Here is a 17,778-nt window from a genome sequence, read left to right as displayed (position 1 = left end):
AATTCAAATTTCGCGCCACTTCCGCTACAGGTAGGTCAGGTGATCTACCGCCTGCCCTGGGCGGCAGGACTAGGAACCATCCCCGTTTTCTATCATATTTTCTCTGTCGCCGGTGGTATCAACATTGTTGTTATTACCTCCTGACTTAGATTCATTTTTTCAACCTTTGATCAACGTTTTCGGCTTTTTGGTGACGTATTTGGATCGTGTTTGGCATTCGCTACTGTGGACTGTTTTTGGAATAACTCTTTTGGATTTTTCTCAGTATGTCTGATTCTAATGTGAGTGTGAGAATGTGTGAATGTAGGCTGCAGGGTGAGGATACCGAAAGCTTCGGTTGATCCTCACACTGTATGCCGTAAATGTAGGGGGGGTCAGTGTTCTGCTATTAATACTTGTAAGGAATGCGAGGGATTGAATGCAGAAGAGTGGAAGACTTTTGACTTTCTTATTTGAAGAGTTAGAGAGGGATAGAGTTAGACGACTGAAAGGTGTGAGTTCAAGGCCTATTGAGCCTTTCACGGATAATTCTAATCCTACTGATGTAGATTCTCCCTATATATCTCATTCTCAGAGTGTTTTTTTCGATTCGGCATCGGAAATCACCAATCTGAAAGCTACTATTGAGAGAACATGAAGTCCAAGATGGCTGACTTCTAAAATGGTAAGGCTAGTGGATAGTGGAACATTTCAGTGAAGTGAGTTCTATCAGTGTTGTGGAGGGGGCGTTTGATCGTCCCTGCGACGCTCCCAGGCCTAGACCTCTTCCAAGCTCACATGCCCAGAGGAGAAGGAAAGTTCGAAAGCCTTAAGGAGGTCGTGGGGAATCCCCAACGGTCAGACGTCCTTCAGCTAGCTCTGCTTCATGGCAGGCGGCTCAAGGGCGCTATAGAAAAAGCGTCCTTCGCGAGTGTTTCTCGTCCTCTCCCTCTCCCTCACCTAAACGAGGGTGGAAGGAGTCGAACTTATCGAGACCGCTGAAGCGTCATATGAAGCACGACATAGATTCGAGCCCAGAGCGCTTCTCAGATGACGCCCCGTCTGTTATTAAGAAAGCGAAGGTGGCGTCAGCGTCACCTGACGCTTGTGCGGAAGAATACCCCCGTCATTCTTCTTCCCCGAGTGATGACGAAAGGCGTCATGCACTAGACGTGGGAGCAAAGCGTCAAGGGAAAAGATAATTATGGCTGTTCAGGACAACTGTCATCTCTTGTGGGAGTTTTAGCGCCCCGTCGGAAGGACGTGACGCTTCCAATTAAGAAGTCTCGTCCTCTCTCACCTGCTCGAAGAGAAGCGTCAGACAGATGTGAAACTGCTAAACGTCTTGCGGAAGCTTCGAGTTCGAGAACTAGAACGGGGGCTTACGAGAGTTTTGTAAAGCAAGAGAAACGAAAGACGTCTTTTAGAGGTGAAGCGTCATTCCAAGCGGATCTTAGACGTGACGCTCCGTCCAATATTGTGACGCCGAGTAGGACGCCCTTAGAGAGCGGAGCGTCTTCCAGACGCGAAGCGTCATCAAGACGTCAACAAGAGACGTCAGCCATGACGCTCGGAGATCGGGAAGCGTCATACAAGGCGTCTTCTAAAGTTCAAGAGAAGCCGCAGCTTGTGACGCCTTCCAAGTCTATCAAAACGGGAAAAAGGAAAGAGTATCATTCCCTTAGCCCCTCTCCTATCAGGAGTTTGTCTCCTCCAGAAGAGGAAAGTTCAGAAAGGAGAACGGAGACTCAGATATATCCCGAGTTGGAGGAAAACTCGGATGATGACGATCATGGAAGAGAGGGCTTGTCCAACTATAAGGTTTTGACATCCCTGCTTCTTGAGGAGTATGGAGACGAGTTGACTCCTGCTGCTCCTCCTTCTCCGCGCTCGCTCTTTTCTAGTGCGAAGACGAAGAAGCCCTCGTCATTTTTCTGAAAATGAAACCCACCATCTCGATGAAGCGGGCATTAAAACAACGCCTTAGACTCATGGATGAAGTCTAAGAAAGACTTAGTCAGGACAGTCCTTTTGCATGCTCAAGCAAGGTTAGCTGGGAAAAAGGGAAAGGCATAATGGTACAAGATCCCCCCCTCACCTATAACCTGGGGGAGAATATGGGTGATCCGCTCTCCCTTCTACAACAGAGGCAGATTTCTCGACTTTAGTTGACGCTGCAAGGCGTCCAAGTCTCAATTCTGCTCGAATTACATGGAGTATTTCAGAACTGGATCATCTCCTCAAGGGACTCTTCCATGTATTGGAAGTCTTCAACTTCTTAGATTGGTCCCTTGGGGTGATGTCCAAGAAAGCTCATGATTCAGAAGGAATCGAACCTGAAGCCCTGTTATGCATTTTGTCTTGCATTGACAAAGCGGTGCAGGATGGATCTTTTGAAGTCTCTTCATTATTTGGAGCAGGTCTTTTAAAGAAAAGGACGGTGTATATGGCGCCTTTTTAACAAAGGCAGTCTCGCATGCTCAAAGGAGGGCAGCTCTACTGTATGCGCCTCTTCTGACTTTTTGTTCCCTTCTCAGTTAGTGAAGGACGTGGCTCACTCTTTAACTGAGAAGGCGACGCAGGATCTTCTGACGCAGTCAGCTAGGAAGAAGAAACCTGCTTCAGTATCTGAAAAGAAAGGACCTAGTACATCAATGCAGCCCTTTCGAGGTGGTCCGACCTCCAGACCTCCCGCAAGAAGGAATGGCTCCGGAGAAGAGAGGTAGGTCCGCCTTTCGTCCCTTTAAAAAAGGAAAATGAAACATTTCTCCTCCAAGCACCAGTAGGTGCCAGGCTCCTGGGATTCGTGGAGGCCTGGACACTGATAGACGCAGAAGCGTCTTCATTGAATATCATAAGGAAGGGATATCGTATCCCTTTCCTGAATACTCCTCCCCTAACGTCAATACCAAGGGAACTATCAGCCAAGTACAAGGACCCTGTGCTGAGGGATACTCTTCGATCGATGGTGGAACAAATGTGGGACAAGAGAGCAATAGAACTAGTACTGGATCAAAACTCCCCGGGGTTTACAATCGCCTTTTTCTAGTGGCGAAAGCCTCGGGAGGATGGAGACCAGTACTAGACGTCAGCTCTCAGAAAACAAATTTGTTCAGAAGGAGAAGTTCTCCATGGAGACTTCTGCTTCAGTCCTAGCGTCATTACGACAAGGAGATTGGATGGTGTCTCTAGATCTCCAGGACGCCTACTTTCACGTCCCGATCCACCCTTCGTCGAAGAAGTACCTCCGTTTCATGACGGGGGGAAGGATCTTCAGTTCAGAGCCTTGTGTTTCGGCCTGTCCACAGCTCCTCAGGTCTTCACAAGCCTGATGAGGAATGTGGCAAGATTTCTTCATCTCAAAGGAGTGAATGTCTCTATGTATCTAGACGACTGGCTCATCAGGGCCAGATCGGAGAGACAGTGTTTGGAGGACTAAAGTTAACTCTGGATTTGACCAAAACGGTTGTGGGACTGCTTGTGAACCTCGAGAAGTCTCAGCTGACCCCCAGACAAGACCTAGTCTATCTGGGGATTCGGATGGATTCTCGGGGGTTTTCGAGTTTTTCCTTCGCAAGAGAGAACCGCAAAAGGTTTGCGGATAATCTCTCTCTTCTTAGAGAAACAACAAACGTCAGCGAAGGAATGGTTGAGCCTTCTGGGGACTCTTTCCTCGCTGGAACATTTCTTCCCTCTAGGAAGACTTCATATACGTCCACTTCAATTCTTCCTCAAGAAGTCTTGGAGCTGGAAAACCGGACAACTGTCGGACGTTTTTTCCCATTCCAGTGGAGATAAAGGCACACCTACAGTGGTGGTTGCTACCTCTGGAAGAGAACAAAGGGATCTCTCTAAGAACACAGAACCCAGACCTAGTGTTGTTCTCCGACGCGTCGGAGACAGGTTGGGGAGCGACATTAGGCTCAAAGGAAGTGTCAGGCACCTGGGAACCAGCACATGTCATGGCACATAAACTGCAAAGAGCTCTTCGCCGTACATCTGGCATTGAAGAGCCTAGACCTCTGGTGACAACAAGGTAGTGCAAGTAAACGTGGACAACACCACCGCACTTGCCTACATTCGGAAACAGGGAGGGACGCACTCCTCGTTCCTTTACGAACTCACGAGAGACCTATTACTTGGACGTCTCACAGGAACATCTCCCTGCTGACAAGGTTCGTACAGGGAAGTAAGGAATGTGAGGGCGGACAGGCTCAGCAGGAGGAACCAGGTCCTTCATACAGAATGGACTCTACACGAGGAAGTGTGTCTCGATCTCTGGTCTCTCGTGGGGAACTCCATCCATGTGGATCCTCTTGCAACAACATTTCATTTCAAAAAGGCTCCCAGTGTTTTGCTCGGTCGTGGAAGATCCAAGAGCAATTATGGTAGACGCCCCCCCCCCTTCTGCTAAACTGGTCTCGAGTAGACGTTTATGCTTTTCCCCCATTCAAAATCCTGGGGTTAGTAATGAAAAAGTTTGTGGCGTCAAAAGAGACGAGGATGACGTTAATAGCCCCCTTTTGGCCGCCCAGGAATGGTTCACGGAGGTGGTAGAGTGGATCGTAGACTTTCCAAGATCCCTACCAAGAAGGACGGATCTTCTCAAACAACCACACTTCAAGAGGTACCATCAAAACCTCCCGCTCTCGCTCTGACTGCCTTTCGACTATCGAAAGACTTGTCAGAGCGAGAGGCTTTTCTCGCGAAGTGGCAAGCGCAATCGCGAGAGCTCGCAGAACCTCCACTACGAAAGTAATACCAGTCGAAGTGGGAGGTCTTTAGAAGGTGGTGTAGAGCCAAGAAGTTGTCCTCCTCCTCTACCTCTATAGCGGAAATTGCTGATTTCTTGCTATTCCTGAGAGTAAAATCTCATCTAGCCGTATCCACAATAAGGGATACAGAAGTATGCTCTCGGCGTATTCAGGAACAGAGGATTAGATCTAGCGAATAACAAAGATCTCCACGATCTCATAAGATCTTTTGAGACTTCGAAGTCTAAGGAACCAGTACCTCCGAACTGGAACCTGGACGTAGTCCTCAAATATCTGTCTTCGGATAGATTCGAGCCTCCTCATCTGGCATCGTTTAGAGACATAACTAGAAAATGCCTATTCCTTTTATCTTTAGCTACGGCAAAAAGAAATTAGTGAATTACAAGCTCTGCAGGATAAAGTAGGATTCAAGGGAGACTCGGCTATTTGCTCGTTTAAGACCCTGTTTTTAGCGAAAACGAGAATCCCACGAATCCCTGGCCTAAGTCATTCGAAGTCAAAGGAATGTCGAGTCCTCGTAGGCAGAGAAGCAGAGAGGTCTCTATGCCCTGTTAGAGCTCTGAAGTTCTACCTTCAGAGAAAGCGTCAGTTGGGAGGCTCTAGACAAGGTCTTTGTGCGCGGTAAAAGACCCCACAAGACTGATGTCCAAGAATGCTCTGGCGTTCTTTGTAAGAAACGTCATTACGGACGCTCATAAGGTCTGTCCTGACGAACAGTTACAAATACTAAGAGTAAAAGCTCATGAAGTAAGAGCGGTTGCGACGTCTCTCTCGTTTTATAAGAATATGTCGCTTAAAAACATCATTGACACGACATACTGGAGATGCAACTCGGTATTTGCATCTCATTACTTGAAAGACGTACGTGTGACGTATGAGAAGTGTTTTTCTCTAGGTCCTATCGTATCGGCAGATACGATTCTGGGTACGGGAGCCGACACCAATCCTTAAATTGTATATACTGTTCTTCTTTTTGGATATGGTCGAGAGTCTCTTCGAACAATGGAGGATTTGACTCGCACGCGGCCGTCTATGTTGTTCAGTAAGAGAATTCTTGTCATATCCAATTAGTTGAGTATAATTTTTTTTTTGGAAAATTATGTATGTGTGCGTAGTGGTTTTGAGTTACGGTTGTTGTGACGAGTTCGGGGATAACTCGTAACAATCCTTAGTTCTAACATATGGTTAGGATCAGGTGGTCGGGATTGGTTGTGTGCTCCTTCATAAGGTGTATTGTCATATAAGTGGATCAGCACCCATTGACAAAGTCCTTTTAGGCTCTGCCGAGTAAGCGGATAAGGACCCCATCGGCAGACCCACAAGAACTCTTGGCCATAGATCATATATCTCGCTAAAGTTTCTTGAGGTGATGCAGACTACTGGGCGAACACCCACGAAGTCTACCACCTATCAGGTAGGAACCAAGGTTTTATTTATACCTACAACATATGTTGTTTACCTGTCTATTCCATATAGTAGCTGTCTCTTACCCTCCACCGAAGGTGGGTTCCAATCAGCTATGTATATATCTGACAGGTAAGTTGATTGTATGAAAATGATATTGTTATGTTACAATAAAGTTTCATACATACTTACCTGGCAGATATATACAATTAAAGGCCCACCCAGCCTCCCCGCAGGAGACAGGTGGAAGAGAGAAAATATGATAGAAAACGGGATGGTTCCTAGTCCTGCCGCCCAGGGCAGGCCGGTAGATCACCTGACCTACCTGTAGCGAGTGGCGCGAAATTTGAATTTCTGTCGGGGACGACGGAGTCTTAGCTATGTATATATCTGCCAGGTAAGTATGTATGAAACTTTATTGTAACATAACAATATCATATTTTATCTCTAATACACTCAGATTCAGGAAAACATCTTTGCCTTCTTTTAGTGAAAGCTAAGAACATCAGAGCAGCCTCTGCTGCTGTAATTTCAGGTACATATGCCCCTTTACTTTACTTTACTTCTGCTTCAACATACAGCAAGGTATATCAGCCTTCATGTCTCACTATCATAAGAAGTGAAAACCAAACCACTTGTTCTAATTGTGCCAGCTATAGCAGCTGTCAGAACCTCAAGTTACTAGCTATCCTTTTGCCTAGAGGTTCAGGTTTGCACTGTGCCAACTTTAGAACATACAGTGTCTGCAAACTCCCTGCAGCTTGACTGGCACCCAACTCATTAGGTTGCCAGCTACAGTCTGCCACTAGAGAATATTATACCTCTCTGCGAGAGGCACCATCTCCAGACTAGCATCGGCTGCAGTCGTCGCTAACTGTTGAGCTTCCAGAACCTCGAGCTGTTAGCTCAACTGATGCCCAGCTCACCTGGCGCCATCTACAAGTCTGGCCTCAGCTATAGAGATCCTACCGCCCAAATTTCCCTTGTGTTCAGCTCTCCTGGCACCAGCTACAGTCTGGCACCAACTTTAGAGCTTATGGCATCCACAAACTTCTATCAGTTCAACAGGTGCCCAGTTTGCCTAAAGTTAATTATCAAGAAATGAATTTCTAATCACCTCAAGTAAATAACTCTGGTTCCACATTGACGAAAGTGGGAAGCAAACTCAGGTTACAAGATTGACAGGCAAATAGTAACATTCCCATCCATGAGGAACTTAATTCACCTGAAGCCCAGCTCACCTGGCACAAGCTACAGTCTGGCACCAGCAATTGTACCAATCCACAAGCTTCCACAGCTTGCCTGATACAAACTCCAGACTGGCGCCAGCTTAACAGCGTTTAAAATCCGCAGTACCACAGGATAGGGACTGGCATGGTATGGTAAGAAGAAGCATAGTATGTTCCCTTATGCTTTGCACCTTCTACCAAGGTATAGAGTTTTTAGGAGCCAGGAGGTACAAAGCACCTGGAGCACCCACCACTCTAAGTGGATGGGTTATTGTGTTATTTTCAGTGCAGGGGACAGTATTTTTTTTTTTTTTTTTTTTTTTTTTAATGTTGGTACTGCACCCAGGCAAGGGCACCTTTTAAAGTTTTGCTAGCTATTGGATAACTCCTAAGCTGCATAATTTCCACCATTGATGCTTTGGTAGCCATCAGAGTACTCTATTGCTGCAAAGCTCCCCCTTAAGACTCAACTACGTGTTAAGTTGAGCGACAAGCAGCTGCAGTTTTTTTTTTTATAGCAGGCTCTCTTAACTGACAAGGAACAACATTCATTGTATTCAAGCTAGCACTTATCTGTTTTCAAATTCATTACATGACTTAATGTATTGGAGTGGAATAATATGTCCATGTGTCCCTCCTTTCAATGGGATTCAGCTATGTAGTTATATATATACTTGATTCAGCCATGTAGTTATAATATACGTATACTTATCAAGTTACCCCAGATTCAGAGCCCACCCTCCTCCCCTCTGGTGGACATAAGACATAAAGTGAATGAGGATTATCTGCTAGGTAGTTCCAGTATTCCTTAGTTAGGAACGGGCTGTTACCTACACAAACTACGTATATTGAGTGCTACCCCCGAAATTTTGAATTTGATCTGCCGCACAAGTGGAAACAATAGCTATGTAGTTTATTTGGTAAGTGTGTGTGTGTTGTGTATGTGTATGTGTATGTGTGTGTATATATATATATATATATCTATATATATATATTATATATATATACTATATATATATACATATATATATATATATATATATATATATATATATATATATCATATATATATATATATATATATAAAATATTTATTATAAAAAGTCATATTTTGCCCCATGGAGTTAGGCTATACCTTTATATAACATTATTTTGGTTGTAAGAGGTCACTCTAATCCATGCTGTCAGTTTCAATTAAGTATTTAAGGGAAAGACTTTACAGCAACTCTTTCCTTTTACTAGGGAGATATCATTGATAGACAACTGGATAGTACTTAGTTTGCATTGCAAGTGTTTTTACAGCACTTTGTTGTTTGAAACATACACCCCAAACAGCTCTAGTATATAGGTGGTTAATGTCCCAGACCCATTTGCAAGTCTGAATATTTGCATCATCAGTGAAGTAATAGTTTCCTTGCTTTCTTTTTGGTTCGGAGGATTTCATAACTTGGTTTAATTATGTTTAAGCAGATAATGAGCAGTTTTCTTGAGTAAGAAATTGATATATAACCTATGCTGTTAATGACTTATTTTTTTAGACTGATTTAGTTATTGAAAATGTTAAATATTCAGTTGCTAAGGAAATCTAAATATTTCTAACGGAATCCTGTGTGTTTTGTTTCAGCAGTATCAGTGACAGTCTGTCTTTTTATTTGTAGGGTTTTCTGCATGCATGTGTGAACTGGCCATTAACTTGTTAACAAGGGTGCAACCAAGGTGGAGATGGGTGGGTGTGAGTGGTGAAATACCCAATCTAGTCTCCTTTGTGTGATGGATTTGGATGAGTAAATATCATATATTGCAGAAAGAATGACTAATTGTCTAAGATTGTTGAAGACCCAACCTCAGTGTGGGGAAACACTCATACTACCAGTAAACACTGCCAAGGCACCTTTATAGTTTATGTGACATGGGTAGACTTCTGTGTTTTGTATTTACCTTGAGTAGAAAATGGAATGAAGATTATAAACTTGACAAAGAAGTTTTTGATATTATGGGGTTCATATTTCAATGGAAGATATTTTCCATAATGATGTAGCCCAAGTATAAATGTATGTATGAGACCAAAGAAAGTTTTTTTTAAGGAATTGCAAAACAAGAAAAGTAATACTACTTTTATTTCATGCTGATTTTTTTCTTGCAGATATTGTATCTTCAGAATATGTTGGATCTTCTTATGAAGAACCATGTGCACACAGCTTCTTTGTCATTCACGAGAATGGTTGGTTTAGATCTAGGTCTTTCGTTCATCAAATCTACCTTTGTTGTATTTCCCTATACCAGTTATGACAAGTTATGTTGACATGGTTGTGAAAGCCATGTGTGGTATGGTTGTTGATTGTCAGAAGAAATTCAGAAATAAAACGAGAGACATCTTTGACAGGATAATGCGGAAATTTGGAGCTGATAGAATCATGGGTAAGATTAGAAGCTGTAGTCTGTTTTAGATTGAGGAAAATCTATAAGTTTTGTTGATAATGATTTACATTATGCTTTGATCTTGAAAATTAAAATTACTTTGGATTTTTCATTACTTATTTACTTACTAGAAATTATTAAAGTATACTGTATTTGCAACTATGAAGGCATTGATAAGGCTCAGATACTAGTAAGGAGAAAATTTAATATGATGCATAAAGTTACCCTTCCATTTCAGCGTTAGTCCCAGCCAATGATGTAGTTCTTCAAAGAGACTTCGCAACTTTCGCAAATTAGCAGCACGAAAAAAGAGAGAAAGGGAAGCCAAGAAGGATGAAGGTGATAATAGTGATGACGACTTTGAAACTAAAGCACATCCAACCAGGTGTGTAATGACAGTACTGTATAAAAAGGCAGGTTTTTTTTTTTTCTCCAGAAGTAGAGGTGGTCATGGTAAATTTTGTTATACGTTGATGATTTTATGTTTAATTAGATATTTGACATATTATCAACCAATGATTTCCCCACTTTAAAGTGAACACAAATAGCTGTTGCAGTGTATGTGTCAGCTGAGAAGTCTGTCTTGATGGTCCTGTCAGCATGCTCTGATCCTTTAAAGGGCAATTTACATTCCTTACCTGTATGTATTTTCACACAAAATATTACTGGTTCCTCCATATTAAAATGACATCATTGCAATTTCATCAAGTTTATTGTATATCTCAAAAATTTACCATAGAAAGATAGATATGGCTTGTGGGCTATGTGGGAGGTTCAGTTCAGATCCTACAGACTCTCTTTCCACTTATAAATATGTTGCACTTGCTTAACCCTTAAGAGTCGGGTTTGAAAAAAATGGATGCAGCACCCCAGCCCGGGGAAACTTTGAGGTCGCCACAATTTAAAGAAAAATGCACACTGATGGAAAGAAAGTTAAGCAAATGGCACATACTATTGGAAAAAAAAAAAAAAAAAAAAAAAAAATAATCCCTGCCTCCCACGAGAAGTGAAAGACTAGTACTATTTACAAGACAGTCGTAAATTTTACCAAGTTATACATGTTTTTTTTTTCTAATACAGGCAGTCCCCGGCTTACAATTGTTGTAAGATGGAAAATCATCAAAAACCCTAAGAAAACCTAACATTAATGCTTTGACTGTATTAACCCTCTTACGCCGAATGGACGTATTAAACGTCGAGTCAAAATGTCTCCCGTATGCCGAATGGACGTATCATACGTCGACTCAAAAAAGTTTTTTTTTAAATTCGCGGAAAAATACTTATAGGCCTACCAGCCAAAAACTTTTGAATCACGCGCCTTAGGGAATGCTGGGAGTTCACAGATCAGGCGTTGTTTTGTTTACAATCGCTACGCAGGCGCGCAAGCGCGAATTTCTTTCTTATTGCACTAAAAAGTATCAGTGACACATCTCGGAAATTATTTTGTCACTTTGACATAATTTTTGCCCACCATTTTTAAGTTATCCTTTACAATGAGTATTATATGTGAAAATGTGCGCAATTTCACGTAAAATACAACAAAAAAATACTCATGATTGTAGCTTTTATCAGTTTTGAAATATTTTCATATAGATAACGATAAGTGCAAAAATTTCAACCTTTGGTCAACTTTGACTCTACTGAAATGGTCGAGAAATGCAATGTAAGCTAAAACTCTTATATTATAGTAATATTCAATCATTTGCCTTCATTTTGCAACAAATTGGACGTCTCTAGCACAATATTTCGATTTATGGTGAATTTATGAAAAAACTTTTTCCTTACGTTCGCGCAGTAACTCTTCTGATAAATTTTTTCGTGCGATTGTCCTAATGTTTGCACCATTTTAAATTTGCCGTTACATAAAGTTTTATATATGGAAATGTGTGCAATTTCATGCACAATACATCTAAAAACAACCCATGGTTGTAGCTTTTATCAGTTTTGAAATATTTTTGTTTCATATAAATAACGTTAAGTGCAAAATTTCAACCTTCGGTCAACTTTGACTCTACCGAAATGGTCAAAAAACGCAATTGTAAGCTAAAACTCTTATATTATAGTAATATTAAATCATTTACCTTCATTTTGCAACGACTTGGAAGTCTCTAGCACAATATTTCGATTTATGGTGAATTTATGAAAAAAGAAAAAAATTTTCCTTGCGTCCGCGCGGTAACTCTTCCGAATAAATCAGAATTTTTTTTGTGCGATTGTCGAAATGTTTGCACCAATTAAAATTAGCTGTTACATAAAGTTTTATATATGAAAATGTGCGCAATTTCATGTAAAATACAACTAAAAATGATTGAAGGTTGTAGCTTCTCTCTTTTTTCGAAATATTTGCATATAAATCACGATAAAGAAAAAAAACCATGTTCGGCCAAATTTGACTCTACCGAAATAGTTGAAAAATGCAATTGTAAGCTAAAACTCTTACGGCCTAGTAATATTCAGTCATTTATCTTCATTTTGAAACAAATTTGAAGTCTCTAGAACAATAATGTGATTTATGGTGAATTTTTGAAAATATACTTCCCTCCGCGCGCTGATTCGTGGCCGCAAGTCTCCGAAATGCGTACATCGTATTATCCTAATATTTGCTCCTTTTCATATTAGCCGTTTTATAGAGTTTCATATATCGAAATGTGTGCAAATTCATGAAGAATACAATAAAAATAATTGAAGGTTGTTATCTTTCCCCATCTTCGAAATATGTGCATATAAATAAATATATATATAAACATTTCGACATTTGGTCAACTTAACTCGTCCGAAATGGTCGAAATCTGCAATTCTAATCTAAAACTCTTACAGTATCGTAATATTCAATCATTTGTCTTCATTTTGAAACAAATTGGAAGTCTCTAGAACAATATTTAGATTTACAGTGAATTTTTGAAAAAAAAATTTTTTTACGTCCACTCGTTACGAATTCATACATCATTTTGTGATAATGTTTTTCCGGTGTTACTTTTATAGTTTTACAATGTATTATATATCAAAATGATTGCAATTTAGTGTACAATACAACAACAAAAATTAACTCGTTAGCTTTAACCGTTTTTTGCACAGCGTGATTTGAATACAATTATGTATGAATTTTTTTTTTCGCTACCATATATCGCATTATTTACATATGATAATGATATTATTTTTCACTTCTGATAGTTGCATACTAAATTTCAGGCAATGACAAAAAAAAGGAGCCAAAAATGAACTCTTAATCTTCAAAATTAAGCGCGCTGTGATTTTTTGAAAAAATTATTTTTCCGCTTCCGCGCTCACTCCAAACCGGGCCCGGCATACAGGAGAGGTTTTGATTTTTAGGGCTTTGCGTAAGAGGTTAAAAACTGTAAACTGCATCCTTATTGCATTTTTCATCAAAAAAACCTTCAAATATTGATTATTTTGCATTTTTGGAGTCATATTTCTTCTGGCAGATGGGTGTCGTAAGTGCCGTAACCCTGGAACATGCGTCGTAAACCTGGAAATAATTTCAGACGAATATAATTGAAAAGCGTTGTAACCTCGGAACGTCATAAGCCGGGGACTGCCATATGTTATTTAATTTTGAGAAATTATAATTACAGCTCACACTATATCAAAACGGATAAGAACTAAAATCGGTAACAAATTCTGAGTACAGTAGCTCCCCCTATTTCTGAGGGGGGATGCATACCAGACACCCCCCCCCCCCCTAAATAGTTGGAACCCCTATAAAAATTACGTATTTTGTTAGTTAAAACTTAATGTATCCACTAAAAAAAAAAATTATACTTTTTTTTTTTTTTTTTTTTTTTTTTTTTTCTTTTTTTTTTTTTTTTTTTTTTTTTTTTTTTTGTAATAAGCTTTATCCAAAAAGACATTTTATGATGAAATAAAAAAAAAAGGAATTTGTGGATATATTTCATAGAAAAATACTGCAAATAGGTGAATTTCCAGCGAATAAGGGGGTAAATGTTCCAGAGAGAAATCCGTGAATGCGTGAGTCCGTGAATATGGGGTTTCACTGTTATATATATTTTTTTTAATATTTCCATAAATTTCCTTCTGGTGAATGGAGTCACTCATAGTGAGCCTCAATATTTCGAACCATCCATTTTTGGGGAATAGGGTGAGAAAGAGTTTTCATTATTTCTCTAAAGCCCATAAATTCACTAATTGCAACTTTTAAACTGGACCAGATCAACGAAGTAATGGGCTCATGAGTTATTGTGATCTTTACTTCAAGGGGGCAATATGGCCCATGAAATCAAGATCACAACCAACTCATGAGCCGCCTACTTCGTTGATCTGAGCCAGTTTAGAAGTAATGGAACCTATTTCCCACCCTATTAACCTCAAATCGATGGCATGTAATACTGATGCTCACCATGAGTGAATCAGTCTACTACCCCAAAACCTGTTATCCGCTTACTTGGGGAGTAAGCCTACAGACTACCTTGTTGTCTTCTGTTGCAGGGTAGGAAAGCCTAAAAAGGTGTTTCATGTTGAGTTAAAGATACAGGAATTGTAGGGTAGGAGATTAAGATTTATTTATCAGAATTTTAATGTAAAAAATAATGTGCATTTGAACAGTACAGAAAATTATTTCTAATATATTTATTTTAATTTTCATTGGTGAAACAAGGATCTATTTCATTGTAGAATTTAGCATGATTTAATTTATGTTAAGAATATAATATTTACAACTTATGAGTTTTATACTCTCTCTCTCTCTCTCTCTCTCTCTCTCTCTCTCTCTCTCTCTCTCTCTCTCTCTCTCTCTCTCTCTCTCTCTCTCTCTCTCTCTCTCATTTCTAAAAACAGAACACAAATGCTCGTAGACCAGAGTACTGTTTGCATTTTCTGAGCATGTAAAGACAGCTTGGTAAATACTGTATTGCACATCTTGGTGGGCCTTTGACATTCTTAAAGGCTAAAAATTAAAGTTAATGATTCCATGATTAGTGAAAGAGAAAGTTAAAGTATTTTGCCTAAGAATTAATACTCCCTACAAAAGCAAGGAGCTTTCACCATGAACCTTTTTTTTATTTGTTTGGAAAATCATTATTTTTATATTCACAGCCTGGATGAAATTTTGGCTGCAATAGATAGTGAACCTGAAGATGAAGACAATGAGGACGGTGACAGTATGTTTAAGAAGAAAGGGAAAATGGCTAAAGGGAAATTGACAAAGAAGAAAGAAAAAGGCACCTGGATTAAAGAAGATGAGGTGGGTTGGTGACAGTTTGTTGGTGAAAGTCATGAATAGTGTAATGCAATTATTACTAATGAGGGTTTTAGAAAGTCTTTAGTTCAATGAAGGCATTGTTCTTAATGGTTCTTGTGTAAAATCAGAAGGGGATTTTTCCATCCTACATGAAGTTTTCATTTTAGAGCTTATAAGCCTTTTGTTTACCTTGTTATCTGGTTGCATAAGAATGTAATATTAGGTGGCATAGCTCTCTTTCTTAAGAGTCAGTCGCCATCAAATAAGCTCTCTTCAGCCACATTCTGTGTCTCGGGACTGTGCTTGGTTGACGTCTCACAGACGTGTTTCGCCTGACATGCATTTATGTGATCGTTTCACCGATGGTGTATATGGTTCTTCACATGGGTCTGCATGCAGTTTGAGCTGGGACCATGCACAAGTGTCGTTGCTTGTAGATGCTCAAGAACCTTCATTAGGTGGGTCTTCAAGTGTTAGACTTCTCTCCTACCATTAATGCCCAGAATGCTAGGCTTTCTAGCGAAGCTTCACCAGTGTTGCATCAAAAGGAAGACGATACTGCCAAGCCTTCTTCACATCGTCAGTCACCGTTGCAGGAGGAGGGAGACACTCAAAAGAGTTTTTGTCTTCCTTTGCAGAGGTTGTTGATTCATTTGTGGGTTCAACAATCTGAGTGCAGGACGCACGCTCAGTCTTCTATCACTCCTACATGCATAAAAGCCTTGCAGGGTGCCAGTCAGGATCCTAACACTTCTGTTGGCCCTGGTGTCCATCAAAACCCTATTCAACCAAATGCTCTCTCTGCAACTGATTTGGGTACTGAATGTTTGGCTGCTGACCTTCAACATAAACTGAAGTGCCTTGATTATACTGGTATGCATGTTGTAAATGATTGGTCAACACCCTCTGTTCAGCAGGGAGTGGAGATTCTACCAACCTTGCAATTTTCCAGTTATCCCATGAGAGAGACCTTGATCACTTATCCCATGTGAGAGATCTTGGTCACTTATCCCATGAGAGAGATCTTGGTCAATCATATCATATATGTCGTGACTCAAGAGGTGCTCTTCTTTTTCCATTTCCTGTGAAAAGATATGAGAAATTTTTTTAAAAAATACAAATGACACAAACACCATCACCATGTCAACTCTGACTAATAGATTCAGAAACAGTTGACGATCCCGAAACGAATACCGCGTGCGTACTATAACAATGCCTTTACCGAGTGGCCGAGGCACGCCACCACGTACATAGATGCGTGATGGGAGGGACACTGGCCAATAGGAGAGAAGGATCTCATGGCCGCGACTAGCATCAGGAACCAATGGGAGAGCAGGAGGATGGTGGCGAGTCTACTAAGTTGGCGGCGCGCGAGTTTCAAAATTATTATCGGTAGTTCGGGCGAATCTCGGACTTTACAGAAACCTTTCGTATCTTGAAAACTTTTCGTATGTAGAGCCGTTAAATTTTTCGTATTGGCTTTCGTATCTCGAGTTTTTCGTAAGTTGAGCCTTTCATATCTCGAGGTACCACTGTACTTTCATTCTCCCTAATACTTCTATTATGACACAATTTTCCTTCAAATTTAGGGTCATACCCATTTTGCTCATGGTTTGCTTACCTATCAGCCAGGGTATATCACCCTGCAGAATTTCTGTCTTCAAATAAAACTTCTTGTTTTTTTAGTATCACAGGTATTTCTATTATTCCTTTCGACTTATAAGATGTCTTACCAAAATTAAACACTTTATTAGACTGTCCTAGTGTCCCTCATTCTCCTCAACTCTTCCTGACTCAAATCCATGACAGTGCGGGCTTGTCACAATTCCCCGCAAACTGTCGATTTACACCGTGTCTAAAATTGCATCAACCACCTCCCACTATTTTATTAACTTCTCCTACATAAACCTCTTCTTGTGTCCCAGTTTCTGTTTTCAGCTTATTTTCTTCTAGTTTTGTTTCAGTTTTCTTCCCATTATGAAGATTCTGAGGACAATCCCTAACCCCATGCCATTCCGAGCTGCATATTGCACATACTATTACCTTCCCTTCTTTGTTTATAGGATTTCTTCAACCCCTACCTCGGTTCCATCTTCCCATATCTTTGGTTTTCCCTCCCTCTCCCAGAACTGGCATTGCCTTCTGACGACCCCACCATTCCCGTTCCTCTTTAGTCCCTAATCCCTTAAATAGTCTTTTCATTGTTTGCGACACTGTTTCGTAATCTAACTTTTCTTCCCCACAAGCCGATAATACCATTTGTGTTTTATTTTCCGTGAGATTTGCTTGCTCTATTACATGATAACCCTTGACTTCTCCTTCAAGTGCGCCTTGATGGTTCTGTCACCGAGTCTGTGCAGGCTAGAGCACATGACGTCAGAGGTATTAGTTCCTCTCTGGGATTTAAGAAAATTTTGCTGTTCATAGGATTTTGAACGCTGGTACTTGGCTGCGCCATTCCACATTCACATAATTTTACCTGAGAGATGTTACCCACAGGTCTTTGAACACATTTTCCTTGGGCCCTGTGGTGGCTGCCCAACAAATTGTGTAACTCACCCATTGCCCTTCACCAGGCAATTTTGTACCAAGATGATTGTGTGGAAGAAAGAATGAGTGAGTTGGCTGGTCTCTTTCTTTCTCCCTCGTTTCCTTTCTTCTTCTCACGGGCGGGTTGAGGAATAGACACGTCATATGCTGGACTGGTCTGATACAGAAATACTGATAGTTAGTTTGCTTTATGTATTTTTGAAATAAT

General features: G+C 40.6%; 1 pseudogene; it reads left to right on the top strand.

The window, feature by feature from the left end:
• LOC135200676 (RRP12-like protein) overlaps positions 1 to 17,778 on the top strand; it is a 192,522-nt pseudogene that overhangs the window by 102,569 nt on the left and 72,175 nt on the right.

The sequence above is a fragment of the Macrobrachium nipponense genome, chromosome 27 (genome assembly GCF_015104395.2).
Source record: "Macrobrachium nipponense isolate FS-2020 chromosome 27, ASM1510439v2, whole genome shotgun sequence".
NCBI classification, from domain to species: domain Eukaryota; kingdom Metazoa; phylum Arthropoda; class Malacostraca; order Decapoda; family Palaemonidae; genus Macrobrachium; species Macrobrachium nipponense.
The sequence above is the reverse complement of the archived record's forward strand: the minus strand, read 5'-3'. Positions and strand labels throughout refer to the sequence as shown.